Raw genomic sequence first — 27,671 nt, forward strand, 5'->3', positions numbered from 1 at the left:
GTATTTTTGTTTCATCTTCTATGAAAGAGGGAACAGTTAATATGAACATTTGATCCGCAAATGATATCATAGGACACTCAGTGATAAATTGTTCATTTATTATATTAGCACCAGCATGGTTGATGAAGAGCTGTGGAAATTCAGCTGAATCACTCCACGGCCCAGATAAGATGCATCCGCGGATTTTTACAGAAATAAGCGAGAAATCTGCAGGTTCTCAGTCATAAAGCAATGAAAAATGAATGAATTCTGCAAAGACACCTGGCGAGCAGATAAAATAAAATACAGCGTTTATTGTTCTTTGATAAAATGTTCGCAAAAGTGAGTCAGGAAGTCACAGACCATGGGTTACCCCTCGTAAACCCTTTAGAAAGGAAAGTTTATGGGGCATGTGGAGAGAAGTAGAACCTTTCATTGTAGCCAGTAAGTGTCCATGAAGGAAAGGACTTGCTTATCTAGTTGGCTGATCACTTTGAACGTGAGCAAAACGAGCTTCATGGGTCAAGATAGACAGTGGATGTGATGCATTTGGATTCCTGCAGGCTTTCTAAACAGGTCCTCTGGAAAGGATGGGATCCTGGAAGAAATATCGCCACAATCAGAGGGAGGACTGCAAGGGAATCGGAATTAGTTGATTGATAGATTCCAGCTTGTAAGTTTACAGGGATTGTATTCGTACTGGAAGGATATTAACGCTGGGATCCCACATTGTTCTGTTTCATTCTGCATTAGTTTAAGATGATAATAAATGAAGCCAGAAGATTAATGCTTACAAATGTAGCGGGGGGAAAGGCTAATGAACACGATAGGTGCACATCTGATCAGGGTAAGCTATGGGTGGATTTAAATACTTGAAAAATAAGCAGAAAGGCAATGGATAACATTCCTCGGAGAGGAATTCAAAATGTGTCACATGCAGATAAGGAATGAAGGAAGGAAATATCACATATGGAAAAAAAAACCTGTTTTGAAAAAAAAACAGTGGTTTCTGACTGACAAGAGTTGATGATCTTTCAACAATGAGCATAGCAAATGAGGCCCTGGGAAGGACACAGATTCCATCTTTCCACGCTTCCTGACGCCTTCCCCGGCAAAGTGCCAGCCTTGCCGCCTTCCAGCCTGCCTCTTACGGCCTTGGAAAGTTCGGACTGTTATTCCACTGGGTGGTCGATCTATGGAGCAGACTCTCGAAAGCATTGAAGCCGTTAACATTGATTCTTACAGGAACACAAGAACAGGAGCAGGAGAAGGCGGAATGGCCATCGACCTGCTGCGTCATTCTGAACTAGGGCTTCAACTCCATGTTCCCGCCCTTTGCCCATATCCCTTAAATCCCCGAGACACTGTAACTCTGCCTATCCCGACCTTACGTGGATGGAGAATCCAGAGCTCTCTGGGGTAGAGTTCCAAAGGTTCACAACCCTTTGAGTGAAGTAATTTCTCCACATCTCAGACCAAAATATTCGGCCCCTTATCCTGAGAACGGTCCCCGTGTTTTAGATTCTATGACCAGGCTGTAAAGATGTGAAAATAAATTCTCTCCCGTATATTGTTTGTGTTTGATATGTATAATTTCCCCACTAGGACAAAGAATGTGAGAAATGGAGAACACCTTCTTGGAGACATAAGTGGTAAAAAAAATCTTCAAAAAGGTGCAATGTGTCGGGTTGAACATTAACAATGTATTGCAGAGGAATTACAAAATACAGCAACGTTTAACTACTCCAATGAGATTAGAGTCTGATAACTACCAAATGTGCACATTGCAGTCTGAAATAACTCCCAACAACCAGCTCCAGCCAATACCTCCAACGGGGAATGATGAGAGAGTTCATGTACAGGGTCAGGTGGTAAAAGAGCCAACCCTCCTGCAAACTTCAATCCCGCATAGTATTGTTCCATATTCACAATTCATCAATATGTTTTCAAATGCAGCCGTGCAGTAACTGAACTTCTCTGAGGCTGGCAAACAGCACCGCCTGTAGTGGCGGTGAGCTGCCAGCAGAGGGTGGGGTTGTATCACTTTAATCACAAGACAATGAAACGGGTTTGAGGGGAGACTTTGACCCTTTTAATTCATTCATGCGGTATTCTTTGCCACTGAATAAGTCCATTTATCTAAAATTATTCAGCTGGAATACTTGTATCATGTATCATAAATGCATTGTCAGCACCCTGGAGGTCACCATTGACCAGAAACTAAACTGGGCTAGGCATATAAATACTGTGGCCACAAGAACAGGTCAGGGAGGCTGGGAATTGTGCGACGAGTAACTCACCTCCTGACTCCCTAGAGCCTGTCCACCATCTAAAGGCACAAGTCAGAATGGTGATGGAATACCCTCCTCTTGCCTGGATGAATACAGCTCCTAAACACAAAAACAAGAAGCTTGACACCAAAGCATCCCACTTAATTGGCACCCCATCCACAAACATTCACTCCCTCCACCACCGACGCACAGTAGCAGCAGTGTGTGCCATCTACAAGATGCACTGCAGGAATTCACCAAGGCTCCTTTGACAGCACCTTCCAAACCCATGACCACTACCATCTAGAAGGACCAGGGCAGTAGACACATGGGAACACCACCACCTGGAAGTTCCCCTCCAAGTAAGTCACCATCCTGACTTGGAAAGATATCGCCGCTCCTTCACTGTCGCTGGGTCAAAATCCTGAACTCCCTCCCTTACTGCACTGTGGGTGTACCTACACCACATGGACTGCAGCGGCTCAAGAAGGCAGCTCACCACCAACTTCTAAAGGGCAACTAGGGAAGGGCAATAAATGCTGGCCCAGCCAGTGATGCCCACATCATGTGAAATGAATTAAACATGCCAAAGGACCAATAAATCGACAACTGTCCCTGGTTTATGTCTGTTGTCAATATCACTTCAGTTGCATCCCTGTTAGCAGCTTAATGCTGTTCCATGTACGAGTCACTGATATGGGACTGCAGTGTGATTAACCAGCAAACTGAGACCCTGGTCACCCCCTACTCACGACATGAATATGAGGATCGCAGCTCCAGTTGACTGAATATCGCTGGGGGTGGGGGCCTCAGTGGTGTCCATGACAGACTGAGGGGGATGGGAGGTTAGCCTGACAGATCTCAACCCCCTTGAGAATGAATTCTTTCCACCCGTGTTCCCCTCTTTCAGTGAGATGGGCCAATTCCTGGCCAAGAGGGCGATCTGGAGACCAGTGAGCCTCGATTTATCCTGAACGAATGTGTCTGCCATCTATTACCTTTGAATTCGTCACCACTCACTTGTGCTTGAACTTGTCCTTGGGCGACTGCTGGTGAAATGCAGAATGGAACGTCTTCTGCCCCATCGGCATCCGCCCGCCAACATAAACTGTCCTCAGTGAAATATTGTTAACAGCCGAGTGTTTGCCAAGTACCATACACTCTCTCCTTAATGCATTCACGGCTCATATTTGTCACCAGGTCAGTTCATATTTTTTAAAGTTTCTTAAATCGCCGCCTTCCATTTGTCCCTTTGTTCTATATTCGGTCAAGTTGACCAGTTGAAATGACTTGAATGGCGAAGGTCTGTTCTGAATGACCATGTTCACCGTTTCTGATATTGCTCGTGCGCTGTCTCCCTCTCACTGCCTGAACCTCTTCCCACATTTCCCATTACTGTTGGACTCATCCTGGGGCACTGTATCCATTTGCGATGCATGAGATTTTAGAATTTTTGAAATGTTTTAATCTTTTCTAAATATTAATGATTTTCATTGAAATGTACCCACCATGTGTCTTGTCTTTAGATCCTGAAATGTTTTACTCAGCGCAATGTGAGTGTGAAATAGTCTGTCAGGCCCTTAAATGATCACTTTAGCATTAGGTATTCTACCGAGGATGATGTCCGGATTGAAGCTCCACCCTAGGCCCAATAGGGCTGTGCACTACTGAGCACTGAACTCTAGCAGGTGTCCCATTTTATTTTGTTTTGCTCTTTATGGTATGTGGGCATCACTGGCAAGGCCAGCATTTTCTGTCCACTCCTAATTGCCACTGAACAGAGTGGCCTGCTGGGGAAAAATTTCATGGGGCATTTAAGAGTCAGCCACATTTGTGGTGGGTCTGGCATCACATGTAGGCCAGACCGGGTAAGGACAACATGTTTCCTTCCCGAGAGGACAGTAGTGAACCAGATGGGTTTTTACAACAATCGATGAGTTTCATTGTCGCCATTACTGAGACGAGCTTCATTTTCTAGACTTGGTGAAATTAAATTCCACGAACTGCTGTAGTGGGATTTGAACCAATGGGCATTCGGTTGGCTGTTTAGATTTCTAGTCCCGTCAGGTTACCATTAATCCCCCATCTCCCCCAGGTGGAATTCAGAGGCGGTTGAATTCAGAACCATGAGACAGGGTAAATTTTTATTTGTTTGCGGGATGTGGGCTTCACTGGCTGGGCCAGCATTTATTACCCATCCCTAATTGCCCTTGAAGGTGGTGATGACCTACTGCCTTGAACCAAGGACAGCATTTGCTGTCCACCCCTAATTGTAAGCGTCATGTCAGGGGACAGTAAAGTGTAAACCACACTTGCTGTGAGTCTGGAGTCATATGTAGGCCAGGTGAAGATGGCAGGATTTGTTTCACTAAAGGACAAATGAAACCAATCCATGTGGTGTAGATACAACCACAGTGCTGTTGGGTAGTTCCGGGGTTTTGACCCAGCGACAGTATATTTCCATCTAAGGATGGTGAGTGACTTGGAGGGGAACTTCCAGGAGGTGGTGTTCCCTTGTGTCTGCTGCCCTTGTCCTACTAGATGGTAGTGGCCGTGGGTTTGAAAGGTGCTGCCGAAGGATCCTTGGTGAGTTCCTGCAGTGCATCTTGTAAATGGTCCACACTGCTGCTATTCTGCGTCGGTGGTGTAGGGAGTGAGTGTTTGTGGATGTGTTGTCGATCAACCGGCTGCTTTGTCCTCGGTCGTGTCAAGATTATTGAGTGCAGTGGGAGCTGCGCTCATGCAGGCAAGTGGGGAGTATTCCATCACGCTCCTGACTTGTGCCTTGTAGATTGTGGGCAGACTTTAAGCAGTCAGGAGGTGGGTTACTCGCCACGGGATTCACAGCCTCTGACCTGCTCTTGTAGACACAGTATTTATGTGGATAGTCCAGTACAGTTTATGGTCAAGGGTAACCGCCAGGATGTTGATAGTGGGGCATTTAGTGACAGTAATCCCATTGAATGTCAAGGGGCGATGGTTAGGTTCTCTCTTGTTGGACAGGGTCATTGCCTGACACTTGTGTGGTGTGATTGTTACTTGCCACTTGTCAGCCGAAGCCTGGATATTATCCAGGTCTTGCTGCATTTGGACATGGACTGCTTCAGTGTCTGAGGAGTCACGAATGGTGCTGAACATTGTGCAATCATCAGCGAACATCCCCACTTCTGACCTTATGATGGAAGGAAGGTCATTGATGAAGTAGCTGAAGATGGTTAGGCCAAGAACACTGCCCTGAGGAACTCCTGCAGTGATGCCCTGGAGCTGAATTGACTGACCACCAACAACTACAGCCATCTACCTTTGTGCTAGTTATGGCTCCAACCGGCGGAGAGTTTTCCCCCTGATTCCCATTGACTCCAGTTTTGCTAGGGCTCCTTGATATCAAGGGCAGTCACACGCACCTCATCTCGAGAGTTCAGCTCTTCTGTCCATGTTTGAACTAAGGTTGTAATGAGGTCAGGAGCTGAGTGTCCCTGGCAGAACCCAAACTGGGCGACAGTGAGCAGATTATTACTAAAGTGCTGCTTGATAGCACTGATGACCCCTCACTGATGATCGAGAGCAGGCTGATGGGGTGGCAATTGGCTGGGTTCGATTTGTCCTGCTTTTTGCGCACTCGGCAAAATTTCCACACAGCCGGGTAGATGCCAATGTACTAGATCTACTGAAAGAGCTTGGCTAGGGGTGCGGCAAGCTCTGGAGCTCAAGCCTCCATTACTATAGCTGGAATATTGTCAGGGCCCATACCTTTTACAGTACCCATTGCCTCTTGGGTGAGGAATGGCAGCGGAGTGGTGAGGTGGGGACATGAATGTTTTGACACAGCAAGTGGTAATGACCTGGAACTCGCTGCTCACCAGGATGATCCAAGTGGAAATGATTGATTTCTGAATGAAACTGGGCCCTTGAGGCAAGGCAGCTCTCCGGGCTCGAGCAGTTGCATGGGAATGAATGGGGCTGCTCTGTGGGAGCTGGCATAGACAGTGGGCTGAATGGCCTTCCGCTGGGGCATAAAGGGCTGACTCCAGGTGGGAAGAGGAGGGTGTGTCGAAGGTTTAAAAATGAACTGATTCTCCAGAGTACTAACTTGGCCTAACACTCGTGCCTCCCTCTGAAGCCAGGAACGATAATTTTCCCTGGTGAGGGGCCATCGGGTTCGATGTTGGGGATCGGCGAGACCCTAATGTAAGAGTTGGAGTGACCCTGACTTAGAGTCAAAGTCAACAGGGCTGAGCAACATTGAATTTCGGATATCGCTGATTTATTGTACCTAATATTTAGCATGTTGAGGGTAGATAGTGTCCTCATGGTAATGTTGGAATTGATTAATACAACCTGGAATTATAAAGCTAGTCTCCATAATGCTGACCAGGACAATTATAGCTAACCAGAACTTGAAAAAAAACAATCAGGTTCACTAATGTCCCTTTAGGGAAGGAAATCTGCCGTCCTTACCCGGTCTGGCTTACACGTGACTCCAGACCCACAGCAATGTGGTTGACTCTTAACTTTCCTCTGAAATGGCCGAGAAAGACATTCAGTTCCAGGGTAGTTAAGGATAGGCAGTAAATGCTGGCTCTGCCATCGACGCCCACATCCCATGAAAGAATGAAGATAGGGGAAGTACTCCCCGGCAATTGACCTTAAACAGCCTCGCTCCAATTTAAATTCAATTTAAAAAGCCTGAAGCTGGCCTCAGTCATGGTGACCATGAAACTATCGTACATTGTTGTAAAAAGCCATCTGGTTCAATAATGCCCCTTTAGGGAAGGAAATCTGCCGTCCTTAACCGGTCTGCCCAACATATGACTCCAGACCCACTGCTAATGTGGTTGACTCTCCTAATTGCCCCCTGAAATGGCCCAGCAAGACACTCAGTCCTCAAGGGCGATTAGGGAGGGGCGTTATATGCCGGCCCAGCCGGCTCCTCTCCAATCCCATGATCAAGTAAAGCTAACATTAATAATGATAATGAAACATCTATAATAGCCGGCTTTGCAGAATTGACCAGAAACAGTTCGGTGTGAGTGAGGCGGAGCGGTTGGAAAGCTCCCCAAGTGGACCGCGGCGGTTCAAGGAGACGGTCCAACACCACCTTCATTAGGGATGGCCAATACATGGGTGGCCTCGCCAGTGATGCCAAACTCCTGTGATAGAGCAACATAAACTGAGAAGCGGAGAAAACTGAGACACGTTTTACCTGGGACTGCGACAGCGGTGAGGGCGGTGTAGTATGTGGCATAGAGAGCGCCTCTTGGTGGCAAGTGCATCTTCTGAGAGGAGCAGCGGCGAGAAGCACCCAAGCTCTGTTCGACTATTGAAGTGGGCATTATTATACCGGAGATTTAACACCCCCACCCCCCGCCCCCCAGAGGCACAGTTAGGGAGCCTTGAATGTGCTTGTCTAACTTTGAACAAAGAAGTGAGGTTCTGTCACCCATTCATATTAATTACGGCCATTGAACAAACACGTACAAGTACAGCCCCTTTGACTGTAGTTTCCGATGCAGGTGAATGATCTCGGCTGGTTCCCACAGAATGCTAGAAGGAAATGTTGAACACTTATCCTGTGGTCTGTCCGATCACATTGGAAGCCGCCCGTGATTCCTAGAACATTTTCAGGGCTTAAATTCAAAACACTGATAATCTCCCAAAAGCTCATTAATCTGTGGAATTCTCTCCCCATTACTGAAAATAAACCTGCTATTCTAAAACATATGAACTATGGCATGAGGCACCTATAACACAAAGTTACTGTTAGAGCGAAGTGTCAGGTGCATGTTCAACATTAGATCGGCATAACAGGTAGAAATGTATCCTTGGCCTCAAGCTAAAGTTAAAGGTTGCTGCTGGACCGGACTGTCAGGTACAGGTTCAACTGTAGATCGTGATATATGTTACAAGGTCATTGTTGGACTGGAGTGTCGGGTACAAGAGCAGTAAAACACCACATTTCAATCACATGGTCACCGGTTGACGGTGCCATCACTTGGACCGGTTCATCAAATGGCAAAGTCATTGTTAGCACAGGGTACCATTTCCATGGGCACCAATATTCCATGGTTATCAATTGCAAGGTTATTGTTAAACCGGAGTATCACTTACAAGGGCAGCTTTAATGTTAAACTAGGTTATCAGCTCAATAATCACTGACAGTCCATGGGTCTTAGTTACAAGGTAGCTGTTAGAGCTGACAGCAGTTTAAAATGATCAAACTATTATCAATTTTGAAGTTTCCTTTTTGATCATTAGATAATCAACACCCTTTCATCCTTTCGGACTATGACTGCTCCTGTCCATCCTGTGACACTTGTGCTATCTTCATCCCCTGAGAAATGAATTGAAAGGCTCAATTTGCAGGTGTCATTTTATCTCAGAAATAATCAGAACTCCGGAATCGAAACTGTTCATTTCTGATCAGTGCTGTTATCCTGCAGGATTCCATAAGTCTGTTCTTTTTCACAGTGTAAGATGCTGTATTCAGTTAATATTCAACTACAAACGCGAATTACTGATTTCTGGCGGCTCGGAGATTAAATGAGTTTGGTAGTGTTTCTGCCCCATTTTGAACGGGGGTTTGTGCTTCTGTTGGGCGAATATGACAACCAGTAAACTACAGAAACCCCGCGCAGCGGGTTAGCCAGAGGGGCTTGAATAGAATTTCAAACTGTGTCGTCATGCTGCAGTTCTGGATTATGCTTTACAGAAATAGGATTGGGCTGGGATATTTAGGAACAAAGTGATCTGCCAATGGAATCGTGAAAGTTCACAGCTCATTAGGACCCATCGTGCCCTCGCCAGCTTTTTACAAGGAGCTGCCCAGTTAGTCCCAAAATCTGTCTCTTTCTTCATAACCCAGCAGCTTTTCCATTTCAAATATTTGTCCAATTCCCTTTTGAAAACTCGGAGTTAAGGAAAACAATATTGAAAAAGGCGCAGGACCTTCAGCAGTGTCCATGCTCAGTGTGTGGAAACTAACAAAGTTTCCCTGGCCCATTCTCGGCATGTTATTTTATTCAGAATATATTACAGTTCATATAATATCATAAAAATTTATTGAGACCCCATTGACCAATCTGCCACCAAGGAATCATGTCTGACCCCAGTGATCTGTGAAAAATGTAACCAGATCAAATGCAGTCACTAGCGGGCGCTCCAGTGGCGCAATCGGTTAGCGCGCGGTACTTATAGAGCAGTGCGATCAGCGGGCTATGCCGAGGTTGTGAGTTCGACCCTCACCTGGAGCAGAGTTTTTACTGGAGCTACTACATTTGGGACCACATTTGGGTCCGAGATTCTTGAATGAATGGCACGGTTTGCAGCCGGCAGCATTGCAACGACAGAGCATAAGCGCACCCCTGACCCCCATACTGGTTTATTAAATTCTGTTACACAGAGGTGTTGTACAGGAAGATCAACAGCGACTCTTTTACCATCTCTTGCATGCTTGTAACTTGTTCTATTTGACTAAAAACTTCTAGAAAACCATGTTTAAAGGGAAAGGCGTTGCACTTCTACCACTGATCACACTAGATAACACCCGGCTGGAAGTGGTTAGTTATTACTGCTCCCCAAGTTCCACGGTGACAGACAGTCTGCTCCTTGATGCAGTTCCTGATACACGCACGGGGAAAGCAGATATCACCTGACTCATGAAACGCGCATAACATCAAGCTGACCTTTGGCACCAAGCTGATGGTGTATTAGGCCTGTGTCCTCAGTACCTTGTTGTCTGGCTGTGAAACATGGACGACTTACAGCTATCAAGAAAAGAAGCTCCACAATTTTCATCTGTGCTGTGTGCAGTGGTTATTGGGTATCTCCTGGCGGGACACAGTCAGAAAGCGGCAGTCCTCTCAAAGACAGAGCTCCCAAGTCTGTTAGGTTCATCAAACAGAGGGAGGTTGGATGGCTCGGGCCCGTTTACAGGATGGAAGGTGGTCACATAGCTAAGGGCCAGGCGGCCAGTGAGACGCCCAAAGCTCTGCTTGTAGGACAGTTACATTCGTGACATGGAGGCCCTAATTAGCGATTATCAGACATGAATTTCACTAGATGACTACAAAGGAAGATTGCAGCACTTCCTGTGAGCTGTTGTGCATCACCATGATGTCCATTTGCTACAGCGGCTTGGCAAAAGACGCCAAGACTAGAAACAACAATCCATAACATCACTTTTAGCTTCATGTGAGGCACTTGTGATGGAAACTGCCCCTCAAGGTTTGACCTCCTCAGCCATCAGAAACTGTGCAGCATATAGAGACAACCCATCTGAAATAGATTTGTTTGCTGTGTGTCCTTCATCTTTCATGAATGGAAGGATGACGAAGATCATTGTGAAATTCATTTGCAAAAAATATGACATGTTTCACACACAAACACACACATACACACACACGAACACAGCCGGACACATACAGACGCATATGCACACACACATACACACACATAAACACATACACAAGCACACATCAATACATACAGATAGATAAACACGCACGTGCAGACACAGACACACACACACACATGCACACACAAACACAGACGTACACAGGTGCACACAGACATACAGGGACACATGCACAAAGACACAAACACACGCACATACACAGACAGACACATATAAACGCACGCTCACACACACAGAAACACAGAAAGACACACAAAGAAACACACACAAGAGCACAAACGCACGGCACATATGCACACATACAAAAACACACACACACATGCACACACAGACACACAGAGACACACACGCACACACCACACACACTGACACACGCCGACACACACACACATACACACTCTCACACACACGAACATACACCCACAGAAACAGACACACACACACACACACATACACACACACACACACAAACGCTGACACAAATACACACACAAACGCACACAGACGCACATGCACATTCACACACATACACATGCATAAACACATTCACAGACACACACTGATACATACAGGCAGACATACATGCACACACAGACACATACAGTCAAAAAAACAGACACAGACATACACAGACGCACACATACATAAATGCACACACGCACAAAGACACACACACAGACACATGCACATACACATAACCACACACGCACACACGCACACACACGCCAATATGCCATCTTGCTCTAACGCCGGAAAAACCACATTTCAAAGTCTCCTTCAACAGCACTTTCCAAACCCATGAACACTACCATCTAGAAGGACAAGGGCAGCAGACACATGGGAGCACCACCACCTGGAAGTACCCCTCCACGTCACTCACCATCCTGACTTGGAAATATATTGCCGTTCCTTCACATGCTTCCTCCATTTTCTCGCTTTATTTGAAATGAATATTCATAAATCCAATTGTGTGGGAACTTACTGAATAACAGCAGAAATGGCAAAGTTTGGGCAAGATTGCCTTGAAGCCAAAGGGCACATTGCAGAACCATGTCAGTGATATAAGTAGACGCAGGAAGAAAGGGAGTCTAAGTTGCCTTAATCCATTACACCTTCAGTTGGAAGCTAATTTCGTTCAAAACGTATGCTATAGAAACACCCTAGTGGTTCAGATTCTGGGCTTTCACCGCCTGGGATCTATTCCCTGTCTCGATGTTGTGCAAAATGTCGTAACTAGGACCCAATTTATGGTTTGGAAAAGAGTCATATTAACTTGAAACCTTCATTCTTTTTCTCCCTTCATATTTGCTGTCAGACCTGCTGAGAACTTCCAGCACTTTCTGTTTTTATTATAACACGAATTATTGTCTTTATCATACACATGAGCACAAGAAATAGGAGCAGGAGTAGATCACACGGCCCATCGAGCTTCTTCCATCATTCAATCCAATCATGGCTGATCTTGTGCTTCAACTCCATTATCCTGCCCGTTCCCCATAACCTTTAATTCCCCGAGATTGTAAAAACCTGTCCATCCCAGCCTTAAATGTATTCAATGATGGAGCATCCACAACCCTCTGGGTAGAGAATTCAAAGATCCACAACCCTCTGGGTGAAGTAATCTTTCCTCATTTCAGCCCTAAATTATCGGCCCTTTACCCTGAGACTGTGCCCCAGTGTTTTATACTCCCTGACCAGCGGAAACAATCCCTTTGTCCACCCGATCAAGCCCCCCTTAGAATTGTCTCGGTTTCAATGAGGTTGCCTTTCATTCTTCTAAACTCCAGAGGATAAAAGCCCAATTTATTCAGCCTCTCATCACAGGACAACCATTTCATCCCAGAGACCAATTTAGTGAACATTTTCTGTATAGTCTCCACTGCCAGTATTAAGGATTTGAAAACAGCACAAGGGATTCTCGATGCCTTCTCACGAAATAGACTTCTTTATTCTAGCTTTATTACAACCCCATTGCCATGCCTACCTCATTGCTTACTCAAATTCTCTGTTGCTTGCACAGGTTACTCTGACCATCAGCACTCACAAATTTCAAGAGCATGCTGCTGTTCTAATGTTTACGACCAAGTGAACATATTCACACACCTGCCTATATTGTAGACTTTCTGACATCTTATTACCCACTCACATGAACTTCTGATAGCCTTTTACAGTGCTCTACTCAAAGGTTACCTTGCTATCAAATTTTATACACTTTAGTTGCCGGCCCCAGTAAGAATTGAACTCACGACACCTAGTTTACTAGACCAGTGCTCTAACCACTGAGCTATGGAGCCACTTGCTCTATCCTACTCATAGTAATTCTCCTAATGGAACGAGGAACAGGGCAACGTTCCGCATCGATGATATTAGATAGACCTGGAAATGTCTGAGATGGAGAACGGATAATTAAAAGATGCCACATGAAAACGGCAGAATTTGATGTGCTTTCAGTGATGAATGTCTGCCGTGGTTATGTGAGAGATTTTACTGCTGCCTGTTTACACTGACATAAATATCACTCCTGACCAATCAATCTCTTTGAAAGCAGCACGCCAGGCCGAATGGCCTCTTTCTTTGCTGGAACTGTCTATAATTTTATATCTCCCAGCATCATTTCCCAGTCATTCCGACATTTAATTACATGCTTGGGGGAATGTACTTTCTTACATTCTCGCTTTTGAAGTCAAGACACTGAGCAATTTCAACATTTTTCATTAATTCCAGCACAGGGTTTGGAACCAGACCAGTTGAACGACACTTTATTGGTGCCAACCCTTCACTGCAGCTCACCCCTTAAAAACAATGGCTGTCATTGCACGATGTTGTCATTTATGATAAAATTCTGAAGGATAAACTTATCTCTGGTGAAAGTATCCGAAAAAGGGCAAATGCGGCGGCGATAAAGCACGTTGCAAGAGTTATAGACAGCTTTCCTCGTGATTTCGAGGTGAGGATTCGGCCCTTTCACCGCCGTGGCCCGGACTCGATTCCCGGCCAGGCAATGAAGGCTTATTGATCTGGTACAAACTGTTAAAACAGGCCTGATTTACTTATTGATTGAAAACCGAAACACACAACAGCTCCGCCCGAATCAGTGGAGTGAGAGTTGAAGTTTCACATCAGAGCTGCAAATGTCGCACGTGGAACAGCTTGGAGAAGAAATACAGTTTCTAATGTCCAAGGGGTATCAGTTTGGAGTATTTGTATTTACAAATCATTCTCTCGATGTGTTAATTGCCTCAACCACTCAACCATATGGGCTCGGTGCCTATCTATTTAAATGTTGCTCAGTGAAAATTTCAATCGCCCTCCGCTTTGTAACATACGGACACTTAATAACTGAACAGTCTCCACTCAGAAATACAGAAAGAAAATTCCTCCTGAATCTTTTAAACCTGTTTTTATTTTCTCTCTACGATTTTAATATGAAGCCACACAACTAAGGTGAATAAAGTGTGGATCGGTAAAAATGAGGAACTGAAGCGCATTGACACACACAGGAACACACACACAGACATATAAACCGAGAGCGACAGAGGGCTAAGGAGAGACAAACAGCCAGAAAGAAAGGATGTCACCAAACCGGCTCAGTTTTGTTCCATTTCCATATGCAGATTTTGCAAATCCTTGCAGATGAAAGCGCGGGAGTTTTTGTTTGATTCCATTTATCCGATAACTAATTCTGTTGGCACCTGGTTAAAATCGGGAATAACGAGAACCACAGTCAGCAAACCAACATTGGGGAAAGCCCGATGGATGTCAGTACCATCGCCCTCAACATTCGTCCGCGGCTAACAGCACTTCCTGAGGGAAAACATGTTCATATCAAATCAGAGATGACTATCAAGTAAGTCTTTCGGCCCGTCGTGTCTGTGCTGGCTCTCAGGAAGAGCAACTAAACCAATTCCACTCACACGCCTTTCCCCCACAGCAATTTCTATTTACATTGTCTCTCCTCGTTCACCCTGTCAAAATAAAGGACCACAACCCACCCCAACCCCCGTATTAAACTGGAGTTGTCTTTTGCTCACCCAAATGGAATTCCTAACGTGCCCAAAAGTGGGAAGCAACTGAAAATTTGGGAGCGGTGGGATTCAGACCCGCTCCTCCAGAGACTGGAACCTGCATCCAGCTTTCCCGTTTGTAGAGCAAATGGAATTAGATTGTAGATATCAGCTCAGAAATAATAATGACCTGCTTGATCAGGGTAAAGTTCTTTTGTAATTCGATATGAAATCAATTGCATAAATAAATAATGATTGTATCAAAAACTGTATAAGGAATCCCAGTCCAACTCTCCACGTCACTGGGCCAGGGAAACTTTGTTAACTAAGGAAAACTGTGCATGGATTCTGCAGAAACTCCTTCTTCAAGCGAGAAATAGACAATGATTGAAAGGCGGGAAACTCAGGTTTAAGGAAAGAGAGAAGGAATTTGAGACGAATTGGTTAGCTCTTTAAAAATAGCTGGCACAAATACGATGGGGTGAAGGGCTTCACGTTGTAGTAAAAACAGGAAATGCTGGAAAAACTCAACAGGTCTGACAACACCTGTGGAGAGAGAAGCAGAGTTAATGCTTCGAGTCGGCCTGAATCTGAAGAAGAGACATACAGACTCGGAATGTTAACTCAGCTTCTCTCTCCACATATGTTGCCAGGCCTGATGAGTTTTTCCCAGCACTTTCTGTTTTTATTTCATATTTCCAGCATCTACAGTATTTTGCTTCCATCTTAGGTCCTCTTACTGCGCTGTGCCATGTGATGCTGACATTGTTGATCAGTCTGTCTCCAGCATTCCTAATGACAACAGCCGAATTCCATTTCTTCAAAACAAAGACCCAAAGTGCTGCTGCATGACGTCACCGCTTAACATTCCAGACAGCTCCATTGGGATCTTTACAGCGCAGGGTTTGTACAGGGCAGTGGGGGTCATGATCATTTCACATGTGGCAGAGCAGCGGTTTGAAACTGGGGAAAAACGTTATCCAAGCTTGTTCAGTTAAGTGTGAGTGAATGTTCAATAATTTACATTTGTTGTTAATAATGAACACAAGGGTTCGAATCCTGCCGTCGAAGGAGATATCATTTAAATAGGAGTAAACACGTACAGACATGTCCGTATTTTCTTATTCAGTGGTCGGCATTGGCGCAGTGGTATTGTCGCTGGGCTAGGAATCCAGGGATAAAAGCAAAATAATATAGATGCTGGAAATCTGAACAAAAAAAACACAAAACGCTGGAAAAAATTTCAGCATATCTGGCAGCATCTCTGGAGAAAGGAACAGAGTTAATATTTCGATTCCATAAAACTCTTCAGAGTTCTTTGAAAGCAGCACACAGGGCCGAATGGCCTCTTTCTTTGCTTCTCTATAATTTGATATTTCCCAACAACACTTCTTTCACACTCATTCTGCCATTTTATAATCCACTCTTGCGAGTGGGTTCAAAGCTCAACTACGTGCACAAGACTGGAAGGAGCCTGCAACTCTGGATAATCGGCCCCGTGCACATTCCTGTAATCTGAATCTGGGAGAATCAGGAAGATGCGATCCCAGATTATCTTTACCATGTAATCTGCAAACGCATTCTTTCTAAAAATCCTTGGGTCCCTCATTCTCTGTCCCTGCTTTCCAGGGAATGCTTGGGTTCATGAACTGACTGTGTCTGCATCGAGCAGCTAATTGACCTGGGAGCTGGACGGACAGAGGGAGCTGGAGGCGAGGCAGGGACAGAAGTAGAAACAGATGCGACATGAAAGTGTTTTAAATTGAATGTGTCTCCGTTACTTTCAGTGATGAATTTCTGCCGTGTGTTCCCTTGTCAGTTTCACAGGAGCCGCAGTGATGAGGTTGGAGGGTTTTGGAAATTGACAGTTACACATGAGCAGCTTGTGGGGCTATTTCACTTCACTGTCAATTTCATGTCCCAGCTCACAGAAACCCTTGTTATCATTGACTGAAGAATTCATTCCATTGAAAATAGAAACATGGATAAATGCAGCGTCAATATCCAAACTGAAAGCACCTTGTCAGTTTCCCTGGTGGTCTAGTGGTCAGGATTCGGCGCTTTCACCGCTGCGGCCCGGGTTCGATTCCCGGTCAGGGAATGCAAATTTATTGATCTTGTGAAATTGTCAAAATGAGTACTAATTACTTATTGATTGAAAACATTTAGCAGCTCTACCAGAATCAGTTGAAGTTTCGCCTCAGAGCTGGAAATATCACACTTGGAACAGGTCGGGAGCAAAGACAGAAGCGGAGTGAAAGAAGGACAAGAGAAGGGCCGTTTGAAAAGCTCTGACCATAGGGTTGGTGGTGCCAAGAAAAATATGGGTGGGAGAAGGGCAAATTTTGGTCCCTGCTGTTTGCATTGACAAAAATATCACTCCTGATGAATCAACCAATCACAACTACTCTTTAAAAGCAGCACATCAGCTCAGCGAGGCTGAATGGCCTCTTTCTATGCTGTAACTTTCTATAATTTTATGTTTCCCAACAGTACGGGTGCTTCTTTCACAGTCATTCTGCCATTTCATAACCCACTGTAGCGAGATGTACTTTCTTACCTTGTATTCGGCTCTTTTGAAACCAAAACATGGAGCAAATTCAGCGAGTTGTCATTTATAGCATGAGATTTGTCACAAGACTAATTGAACGTCACATTAATGGTGCCAATCCTTCACTGGAGCTCACCGCGACCAAAGAGTACTGTTATCATCATGTAATTTCTTGCAGTATCTCTGCTGAACAATATAAGCTTATCACAGCTCTGCTTTCTTCAGATTGAAATCCAGTGCGAAAATACGAGAAATTTCAAAGCTGAACAACGTAGACAAAACTTGAAGGAGTGTGTGACTGTGGATAATCGGCACTGTGCACATTCCTGTAATCAGTACCTGGGAGAATCAGGAAGATCCTGGTGTCTCTTTAGCCTGTTATCTGTAAACCGGTCACGTTGTGTATTACGTTCGCACTAACTGACTGTGTGTGGTCAAACAGCTCCTGGAAGGGCGGAGAGAGCTGGAGGTGAGACAGAAAGAGATGTGACATGGAAGTGATTTGAATGAGTGGTGAAAATCCGTCGTGTGCCAGTTTCAAAGGAACAGAGGTTGGTGGTTATTTGTTTGAAAGAAGCTGCACTCAACTTGCGGCGAGCCCATGACCCTGAGATTAAGAGCCTTTGATCTACCTGTTGAACTAGCCGGGCACACATAACATACGTGTCCCATATCCCAACATTCATGGAGACAACTGTTGCTTTCCACCTGCAGCCTCAGCTTGTCCTGAATTTCAAAGTGTAGAAGGTATCGAACTACACAAGCCCCAAGGTTGCAATACATTCCTCTCAATCATCAATAACATCATTCAAACCTTCCACTTCTTAGCTGCACCTCCTTCCAAACATCGCAAACTCCTCTTGCATCTTTCATCCTGATATTTTTCTCTGTAACATTTTCATTTGAAGTTGCACAACTAATGTGAATTCAGTTTGTGATGGTAAAAATGTGTTCACCTCCTCGGGAAGCTGAATCACTTTGACACACACAGAAGAACACAAACAGGGATAAACACCGAGAGTTACAGAGGGCAAGGGATTGTCTCTCAGGAGAGACAAACTCCGAGAAAGCAAGCATGACACCAAGTTTTTTTCCATTTCCACGGTAGGTTTCGTGAATGAACAGAAAGAGGAAAACGCCCGCTTGTTTTGATGGATTTTATTCAATGTAACCGATAATTAACACTGTGGACACAGAGTTAAAACCAGGAAAAATGAGAAGCAGGAAGCCCCAATGGATTTGGACTCCACCGCCTAAACCACTCGACTCCGATGACTGCCCCTATGCACAGGGTAATTTTGTTGGTATAAAATTATAGGCGGCCACAGCAGAGAAGGAGGACATTCGGCCCATTGTGTCCGTGCCAGCTCATGGAAAAGGAATTCAAATAATTCAACAATCCCGCCTTTTCTCTGCAGCCATTTATATTTTCGTTGTCTCTCCTCAGTATTACTGTTAAAGTGAAACACAGCACACACCTGCTTTAATTGCGAGCTGGCACCTTTTCGACCAATAGGACAATTTAGCAGCAGTGGGATTAGAAACCACGCCTCAATAAAGAGTGAAACCTTAAACCAGCATCTAAAACAACTCAGCTGAATTACCGAGCTCAGGATGATACTGCCCAATGCTTTGTCCGATATTGCTCCTGAAACAGAACAGAATCAAAGCAGCAACAATACGTCATAAGGCCCCTCAAGCCTCCTCCTTCACTTAATAAGATCATGGCGGATCCCCAACCTCAACACCAATTTCCCACCCGATCCCTATCGCCCTTCATTCCCTTAGAGTCCAAAAATAAGGAGAATTTTTGAATGTTTTTTCTTCCATTCATCCAGGAGTTCAGTGGACACCTGGTTGAAATCAGCAATAATAAGAAGAACGTTCGGTAAGGTTTGAATTTACCTGCGGAGACTCCAATGGAAATTAGAACCATCCATTTAACCACTCGGCTACAATGATTGACCAAGGATCCAATACTTTTCACTCAATCATCAATAACACCATTCACAGCCTCCGCTTCTCAGCTGCACCACCTTCCAAACATTGGGATCCATTTTCTTCAGGATTTGTTTCTGAATTTAATGTTTAGCTGCTTTGTGGCCTCATTTTGAAATCAGATTCGCTTCAATGTCCAACACAAACTGAATTGCAAACCTGACGGATAAACAATGGAAAACAAGAGTTGTGGGAGGGGGCCGGAGTAGGACTGGAACAAGGAATGTTCCACATACCCCATAAAGAGACAGGCATAGCTGGGGTCCATGGACTTCCAATCCCTCTACACCTCCATCCCCCACCAGGATGGTCTGAGGGCCCTTAGCTTCTTCCTTGACCAGAGGCCCGAACAATCCCCATCCACCACTACTCTCCTCCGTCTGGCTGAAATTGTTCTCACACTGAACAATTTCTCCTTTAACTTCTCTCACTTCCTCCAAATAAAAGGTGTGGCTATGGGTACCCGCATGGGCCCCAGCTATGCCTGTCTCTTTTTGGGGTATGTGGAACATTCCTTGTTCCAGTCCTACTCCGGCCCCCTCCCACAACTCTTTCTCCGGTACATCGATGATCACTTCGGTGCTGCTTCATGCTCTCGTTGGGACCTGGAAAAAATTATTAATTTTGCTTCCAATTTCCAACCCTCCATCATTTTCACATGGTCCATCTCTGACACTTCCCTTCCCTTCCTTGACCTGTCTGTCTTAATTTCTGATGATAGACTGTCCACCAATATCCATTACAAGCCTACCGACTCCCACAGCTACCTCGACTACAGCTCCTCACACCCCGCTTCCTGTAAAGACTCCATCCCATTCTCTCAGTTCCTTCGCCTCCGTCGCATCTGTTCTGATGATGCTTCCTTCAAAAACAGTTCCTCTGACATGTCCTCCTTCTTCTTTAACCGAGGTTTTCCACCCACGGTCGTTGACAGGGTCCTCAACTGTGTCTGGCCCATCTCCCGCGCATCCACCCTCACGCCTTCTCCTCCCTTCCAGAAACATGATAGGGTTCCCCTTGTCCTCACTTATCACTCCACCAGCCTCCGCATTCAAAGGATCATCCTCCGCCATTTCCGCCAACTCCAGCATGATGCCACCACCAAACACATCTTCCCTTCACCCCCCTTAACGGCATTCCGTAGGGATCGTTCCCTCCGGGACACCCTGGTCCACTCCTCCATCACCCCCTACTCCTCAACCCCCACTTATGGCACCTCCCCATGCCCACGCAGAAGATGCAACACCTGCCCCTTCACTTCCTCTCTCCTCACCGTCCAATGGCCCAAACACTCCTTTCAAGCGAAGCAGCATTTCACTTGCATTTCCCCTAACTTAGTCTACTGCATTCGTTGCTCCCAATGTGGTCTCCTCTACATTGGAGAGACCAAACGCAAACTGGGCGATCGTTTTGCGGAACACCTGCGGTCTGTCCGCAAGAAAGACCCAAACCTCCCTGTTGCTTGCCATTTTAACACTCCACCCTGCTCCTTTGCCCACAAGTCTGTCCTTGGCTTGCTGCATTGTTCCAGTGAAGCCCAACGCAAACTGGAGGAACAGCACCTCATCTTCCGACTAGGCACTTTACAGCCTTCCGGACTGAATATTGAATTCAACAACTTTAGATCTTGAACTCCCTCCTCCATCCCCACCCCCTTTCCATTTCTTGCCCCTCCCTTTTGTTTTTTCCAATAATTTATATAGATTTTTCTTCTCCCACCTATTTCCATTATTTTTAAATCTATACCTGTAATGCCCTGTCAGTCTTTCCACCCCACCCCCACTAGAGCTGTACCTTGAGTGTCCTGCTAACACGTCTTTGTTCCTTTGTCTGTGACATATTTTGATTATCTGCTGCTATCACTGCTTGCTTGTCCCTACTACCACCCACCCCCCAACTTCTCTCCCCCCATCTCCCCCCCCCCATCTCCCCCACCCCCACAACCTTAAACCAGCTTATATTTCACCCCTCTCCTAACTTTACTCAGTTCTGCTGAAGGGTCATGAGGACTCAAAACGTCAACTCTTTTCTTCTCTGCCGATGCTGCCAGACCTGCTGAGGTTTTCCAGGTAATTCTGTTTTTGTTTCCCACTGTGGAACCGTCTCCCCCAATGTATATTTTTATTTATTTTTAGCCAACAGTTGAGTACTTGTCAGTATTTTGTTCCATGTGGAACATTCGGAGTTTCAGACAGTTTCTGTGCCAAGTGGACGAGGTGTTTAAAGTTCATTCATTTGCCCCTTTTCCATCTCCATGTCCGGGAAAGACACAGAGAATAATGTCCCCTCATTAAGTATCTATTGACGAGACTGAGATGGACAATTCCCAATCCCCATCTTTCCGGTGGATAATGGATGTTCTGTTACATTCAGGTTTCTCTATAATTTGATCTCTAATTTTATTGAGTTTTTAATTTTGTTTACCAAGACCCAGACCCAGGTTAACGGCCGCCATCCTGTTTCAGCAGGGAGCAGGGCGCATGCGCAGCCATGTTGTGGATGTAACAGTGAGTGAGTCCATGGGCCATTTACATATTCAGGGTGAGAGGTGCTGATCCTCAACCTCTGGCGATACTTCAGCCCCACAATCCTAATCTCTGGCTGCCCAGTGTAAAGGGTGGTGTGGGGTGGGGGTGGGGGAGTGGGGGTGGTGGAGGGGGTGTTGTGGATAAATCAGAGAATCTTCTCCTGTAACTGTTCATGGGCCTGTTTAAAACAGGAATTTCACGACCCAGGATGGGTGACACACATGGGGGTGGTCACACCGGCTGCTTACCTCTCTTCCGTGGTCTTGTCAATGCCTGGGTGTCCCCGGTGAGGCAACATGTGTTGTCCACCAGTGCGTTTGATACCTTCCACATCCAGTGGGCACCTCAGGGTACAGAATGTCTCATAGACACTGGAAACAACATTCTGGTTTAGTTAGGAAGGTTCCAATTGCTTTTATTGGGACTTTGTTGCTGATTTGAACTTCTTTCAGTTTGATTGGTCCACATGATTGGGTGAAGAATGTACTAATGAAACTCGAATTTTCTGTTTTAAATTTCTATCCTGTATTTACAGTGAAGATTTCTGTAGACTCCTTTTACAGGGTACAAGAGGGAGATGATTTGTAGATAGGAAAATAAAACCAAATATCACATCAAGATCTGACAGTGTCACTCGATTCACCAGGAAAGATAGAAACATAGACAATAGGAGCAGGAGTAGGCTATTCTGCCCTTCGAGCCTGCTCCACCATTCATTATGATCATGGCTGATCATTCAACTCAATAGCCTGCTCCCGCTTTCTCCCCATATCCTTGATCCCTTTCGCTCCAAGAGTTATATTGAACTCCTTCTTGAAAGGATGCAATGTTTTTGCCTCAACTACTTCCTGTGGTAGCGAATTCCACAGGCTCACCACTCTCTGGGTGAAGACATTTCTCCTCATCTCAGTCCTAAATGGTCTACCCCGTATCCTCAGACTGTGATCCCAGGTTCTGGAATCCCCCGCCATTGGGAACATCTTTCCTGCATCTGCCCTGTCTAGTCCTGTTAGACTTGTATAGGTTTCTGGGAGATCCCCCCTCATTCTTCTGAACTCCAGTGAATATAATCCTAACCAACTCAATCTCTCCTCATATGTCAGTCCCGCCATCCCAGGAACCTGTCTGGTAAACCTTCGCTGCACTCTGTCTATAGCAAGAACATCCTTCCTCAGATAAGGAGACCAAAACTGCACACAATATTCCAGGTGTGGTCTCACCAAGGTCCTGAATAATTGAAGCAAGACACCCCTGCCCCTTACTCGAATCCTCTCACGATGAAGGCCATTTGCCTTCTTTACTGCCTACTGCACCTGCATGCTTACCTTCAGCGATTGGTGTACGAAGATAACCAGGTTTCGTTGCACATTCCCCTCTCTCAATTTATAGCCATTCAGGTAATAATCTGCCTTCCTGTTTTTGCTACCAAAGTGGAGAACCTCACATTTATCCAAATTATACTGCATCTGCCATGCATCTGCCCACTCACTCAGATTGTCCAAATCACACTGAAGCATCCCTGCATCCTCCTCACAGCTCACCCTCCCACTCAGCTTTGTGTCATCTGCAAATATGGAGATATTACATTTAGCTCCTTCGTCCAAATCATTAACATATATTGTGAATAGCTGTGTCCCGGCACCGATCCCTGTGGTACCCCACTAGTCACTGTCTGCCATTTGAAAAAAGATGTGTTTATTCCTACTCTTTGTTTCCTGCCTGCCAACCAGTTTTCTATCCATATAAATACACAACCCCCAATCCCAAGCACTTTAATTTTATACGCTAATCTCTTATGTGGGACACTGTCAAAGGATTTCTGAAAGTCCAAATAAACCACATCCACTGGCTCCCCCTCATCAACTCTACTAGTTACATCCTCGAAAAATTCCAGTAGATTTGTCATGCATGATTTCCCTTTCGTAAATCCATGCTGACTGTTCCATATTGCCGCTGTTTACCAAGTGCTCAGCTATTATATCTTTTATAATGGACTCTAGAATTTTACCCACTACCGATGTCAGGCTGACTGGTCTATAATTCCCGACGTTGGACCTGAATATCATTGATCTTTGATTGTGGAAGGAGAAATATTTGTCTATTCTGTCTGTGGGAAAAGATTTCAAACATCGGTGTGACTGGAAAAGCACCGAGACACAGACACGCCCAAGTGAGAGTTCTCCAGTGAACTGACTGTGGAAAGAGCTTTAACCTGTTATACCATCTGAAAAAAACATCTCACCATTCACAGCGGGGAGAAACTGTGCAAGTGTTCTGTGTGTGGACAAGGATTCAACTGATCATCCAACATGGAGAGACATGGGGGCACTGACACCATGGAGAAACCGTGGAAATGTGGGGACTTTGGGAAGGGATTCAGATCCCCATCTGTGCTGGAAACTCATCAGCGCACTCACACTGGGGAGAGGCCTTTCATCTGCTCCGAGTGTGGGAAGGGATTCAGTCTGCTAACCCACCTCACTATCCTCAATTTTTTCGTTCTGACATGAGACCTTTTAAGTGTTGCGACTATGAGAAGAGCTTTAAAAGCAAAAGGAATCTGCTCATACAACAGCGATTTCACACTGGGGAGAGGCCATTCACCTGCTCTGAGTGTGGGAAGAGATTCACTCAGTTATCCAACCCGCTGACACTCAAGCGAGTTCACACTGGAGAGAGGCCATTCACTGCACTGACTGTAGGAAGGGATTCACTCAGATCAGTACCCTCAGTTCACATCAACTTGTTCACTCTGACAAGAGACCTTTTAAACGTTCTGACTGTGAAAAGTGCTTTAAAAGCAGAAAGAGTCTGCTGACACACCAGCAAGTTCACACTGGGCAGAAACCATTCAACTGCTCCAAGTGTGGGAAGGGATTCACTCAACTTACCCAGCTCACTTCACATCAACGTGTTCACTCTGAAAAGAGACCTTTTAGATGTGTCGACTGTGTGAAAAGCTATAAAAGAAAAATGGATCTGCTGACATACCAGCGAGTTCACACTGGAGAAAGGCCATTGACCTGCTCCGTGTGTGGGAAGGGGTTCATTCACCCATCCCTCCGGCTGAAACACCAGCGAGTTCACACTGGAGAGAGACTGTTCACCTGTTCCGTATGTGGGAAGGGATTCAGTCATTCATCCACCCTGCAGACAAACCAGTGTATTCACAAGTGACTCCCAGGGTTGGACTCTGCTGTTATTGCTGCTGTTAATCACATCCAGGACTGAACCATGCCCATTTGGACAGCTGGGGTTTGTTGCTGCTGATGTTAAGAATCCCTGTAACTGGGCTGGAGTTTAATATTCTGGATAAAGGTTAAATAAATCATCTTAGTGTCAAACATTGTCGACATATTAGTCGAGGCATTGAATGCAAGAGCAGGGACGTTATGATGGAGCAGTATAAAGCATTAGTTAGGGCACTTTTGGAGTACTCTGTGCAGTTCTGTTTGCCACACTATAGGAAGGACGTGAATGCACTGGAGAGGGTGCAGAGGAGATTAACGCAAGATGTTGCCTGGGCTGGAGAGTTTCAGCTATGAAGAGAGACTAGATAGGCTGGGATTGTTTTCCTCAGAGCAGAGAAGGCTGAGGGGGGACCTGATAGAGGTGTACAAAATTATGAGGGACATAGATAGGGCGGATAGGAAGAAATCTTTCTCTTTAGTGGAGTGGTCAATACTCAGGGGGGCATAGATTTAAGGAAAGGGGCAGAAGGGTTAGAGGGGATTTGAGGATTTTCTTTTCACCCAGAGGGTGGGGTCTATCTGGAATCTGCCAGCAAAGCTTACATCCCATGAATGAATTTTTAAAAAAGACAACGCTTTCATCCCAGAAATCAACTGAGTGAACTTTCCCTGAAATTCTTCTGATACAACTCTATCCATCCTCAAGATTCTCCCATAACTATGTTATCATAATGTGCGAATGGTATGAGCTGGAACTTGGTCTTTTTTATTTTTCAATCCATTTGTTAACAGAATCTCCCCCTCCCTTCCCCAGATTCAGACAATGATTAACTGAGAATCAGTCTCTAATGGCGGCCTTAAAAGTGGATAAATCCCCAGGCCCAGGTGAAATGTGGAACTCAGTGCCTGAGGGGGTGGTAGAGGCAGGAACCCTCACAACAGTTAAGAAGTATTTAGACGAACACTTGAAATACCAGAGCTTACAGGGCTACGGGCCAAGTGGTGGAAAATGTATGACAGTAGATGGGCTTTGATGGTGACCACTGCAGGAATTCACCAGGGCTCCTTCGACAGCACCATCCAGAAAGACAAGGGCAGCAGATAGATGGGAACACCACCAACTGGAAATTCCCCTCCAAGTCACTCATCATCCTGAAATGGCAATATATTGCCATTCCTTCGCTGTTGTTGGTTCAAAATCCTGGAAGTCCCTTCCTAACAGCATTGTGGGTGTAGCTACACCACATGGACTGCAGTGGTTCAAGAAGGCAGCTCAACACCACCTTCTCAAGCGAAAATATCGGTGGGAAATAAATGCTGGCCCAGCCAGCGAAGCCCATATCCCATGAATGAAGAAGGAAAAAACAGGACATGAGTGATTATTGTGGCCAGTAGAATAAAACAACGTTTTAAATTATCAATACAGTAACACATATTCCAGATAAAAATTGTCTCTCAAACATTCAGGAAAGAATTAAACACATTGAACATATCAAAGTGAGTCAAATCAATTTGAAGAGGGGAATGGAATCTGGATTTAGAAAATATCCATGAAGTGGATGCAGGTGAACAGAGCTGGAGAATCTTTAAAGTCCGTGCATGAACTTTTGTTCGAACCAGATGTAATTACAACATGTCTATAATTTAGAATTGTGTGAGATGATCAGCAGATGCTGAACATGAATCTAATTCGATTGTTATCACATTTTAGTGGAAAAGTTTTGACATTTATTCTTGTTGGCAGGTCAAATGTTTGTGTTGCTGATTCTGATCATTCTAGTAGCTTTAGTATGTTATCTAGTTTGTCATCAAGAAATTAGGAAAACAAGCTCGGAGCTTAGAAATAGTGAGGTTAGTCAGAAACCAGTTGTGAGAAGTCAGAAAGGATATTCCCTTCTCAAGGTGGAGAGATCTGTGAAAAATCACTGTCTAATAACCTTATAAAATCTTCAGAAATGTATTGAACATAACAAGAATAGTTCTCTCTTTCTCTCTCCCTTGTTTAGGAAGAAAGATTCCTGGCTTGATAAACATCGGCTAATGTACCCCTATGATAACTCATCGGGATGGTCTCAGTAGTTACAGGATGGAATTTGTAGTAGTGATTGAAGACAATGGCTTTTGTCTTCAATTTTCAATTGGAGGAAATTCCTGCTCATCCAGTACTGGGTGTGGGATAAGCAGTTTGATAATTTAGGGACAGTGGAGGAATGGAGAGGGATGGTGGTGAGGTAGAGCTGGGTGTTGTCAGTGTACATGTGAAAACTAACACGGTGCTTTTGGATGATGTCACCTAGTGGCAGCATGGAGATGAGAAATAGGAGGGGCCAAGGATAGATCCTGTTTTTAGGATGGGTCAGGATGGTGGATTAAAATGTGAGAGGGTCAGTACCAGTAGAGAGACAAAACTGTTAATAATATCAGCTAACATGGAGAAGTTGGATGATCAGTAGTTCAGTGAGAGTGGGGTCCGTACAGCAGAAAGTGGGTCTCATGGACAAGATGAGCACTGAGAGGGCACGAGGTGAGGTGGGAGAGATACTGGAGAAAGATGTGAGTTCAGGACTCAGACACGTGGGATCTTTACAGACAGTTTGTCCCGGTGGGCAAGTGGAAGGGAGGGAAGCAGCAGAGGCAGCTGATCGGATTGTCTCAATCTTAGGGACAAAGAAGCTCCATGGGCAGAATTTTGCCCTTGGCGTGCGGGCTCGGCGGGGGCGAGTGGGGCAGTTGGGAA

The 27,671-nt window shown here is 45.2% G+C and overlaps 3 non-coding genes across 3 annotated transcripts; 2 read left to right on the top strand and 1 right to left on the bottom strand.

The window, feature by feature from the left end:
* The first annotated feature begins 9,404 nt into the window (after positions 1 to 9,404).
* On the top strand, positions 9,405 to 9,499 carry trnai-uau (transfer RNA isoleucine (anticodon UAU)). Its single transcript has 2 exons — positions 9,405 to 9,442; positions 9,464 to 9,499. It is a non-coding gene; the product is annotated as a tRNA-Ile (tRNA).
* Positions 9,500 to 12,883: 3,384 nt separating this feature from the next.
* trnat-agu (transfer RNA threonine (anticodon AGU)) lies at positions 12,884 to 12,956 on the bottom strand. Its single transcript has one exon. It is a non-coding gene; the product is annotated as a tRNA-Thr (tRNA).
* Positions 12,957 to 16,695: 3,739 nt separating this feature from the next.
* Positions 16,696 to 16,767, top strand: trnae-uuc (transfer RNA glutamic acid (anticodon UUC)). Its single transcript has one exon. It is a non-coding gene; the product is annotated as a tRNA-Glu (tRNA).
* The last annotated feature ends 10,904 nt before the right edge of the window (positions 16,768 to 27,671 follow it).

This window comes from Cetorhinus maximus, unplaced genomic scaffold (genome assembly GCF_964194155.1).
Source record: "Cetorhinus maximus unplaced genomic scaffold, sCetMax3.hap1.1 HAP1_SCAFFOLD_514, whole genome shotgun sequence".
NCBI classification, from domain to species: Eukaryota; Metazoa; Chordata; class Chondrichthyes; order Lamniformes; family Cetorhinidae; genus Cetorhinus; species Cetorhinus maximus.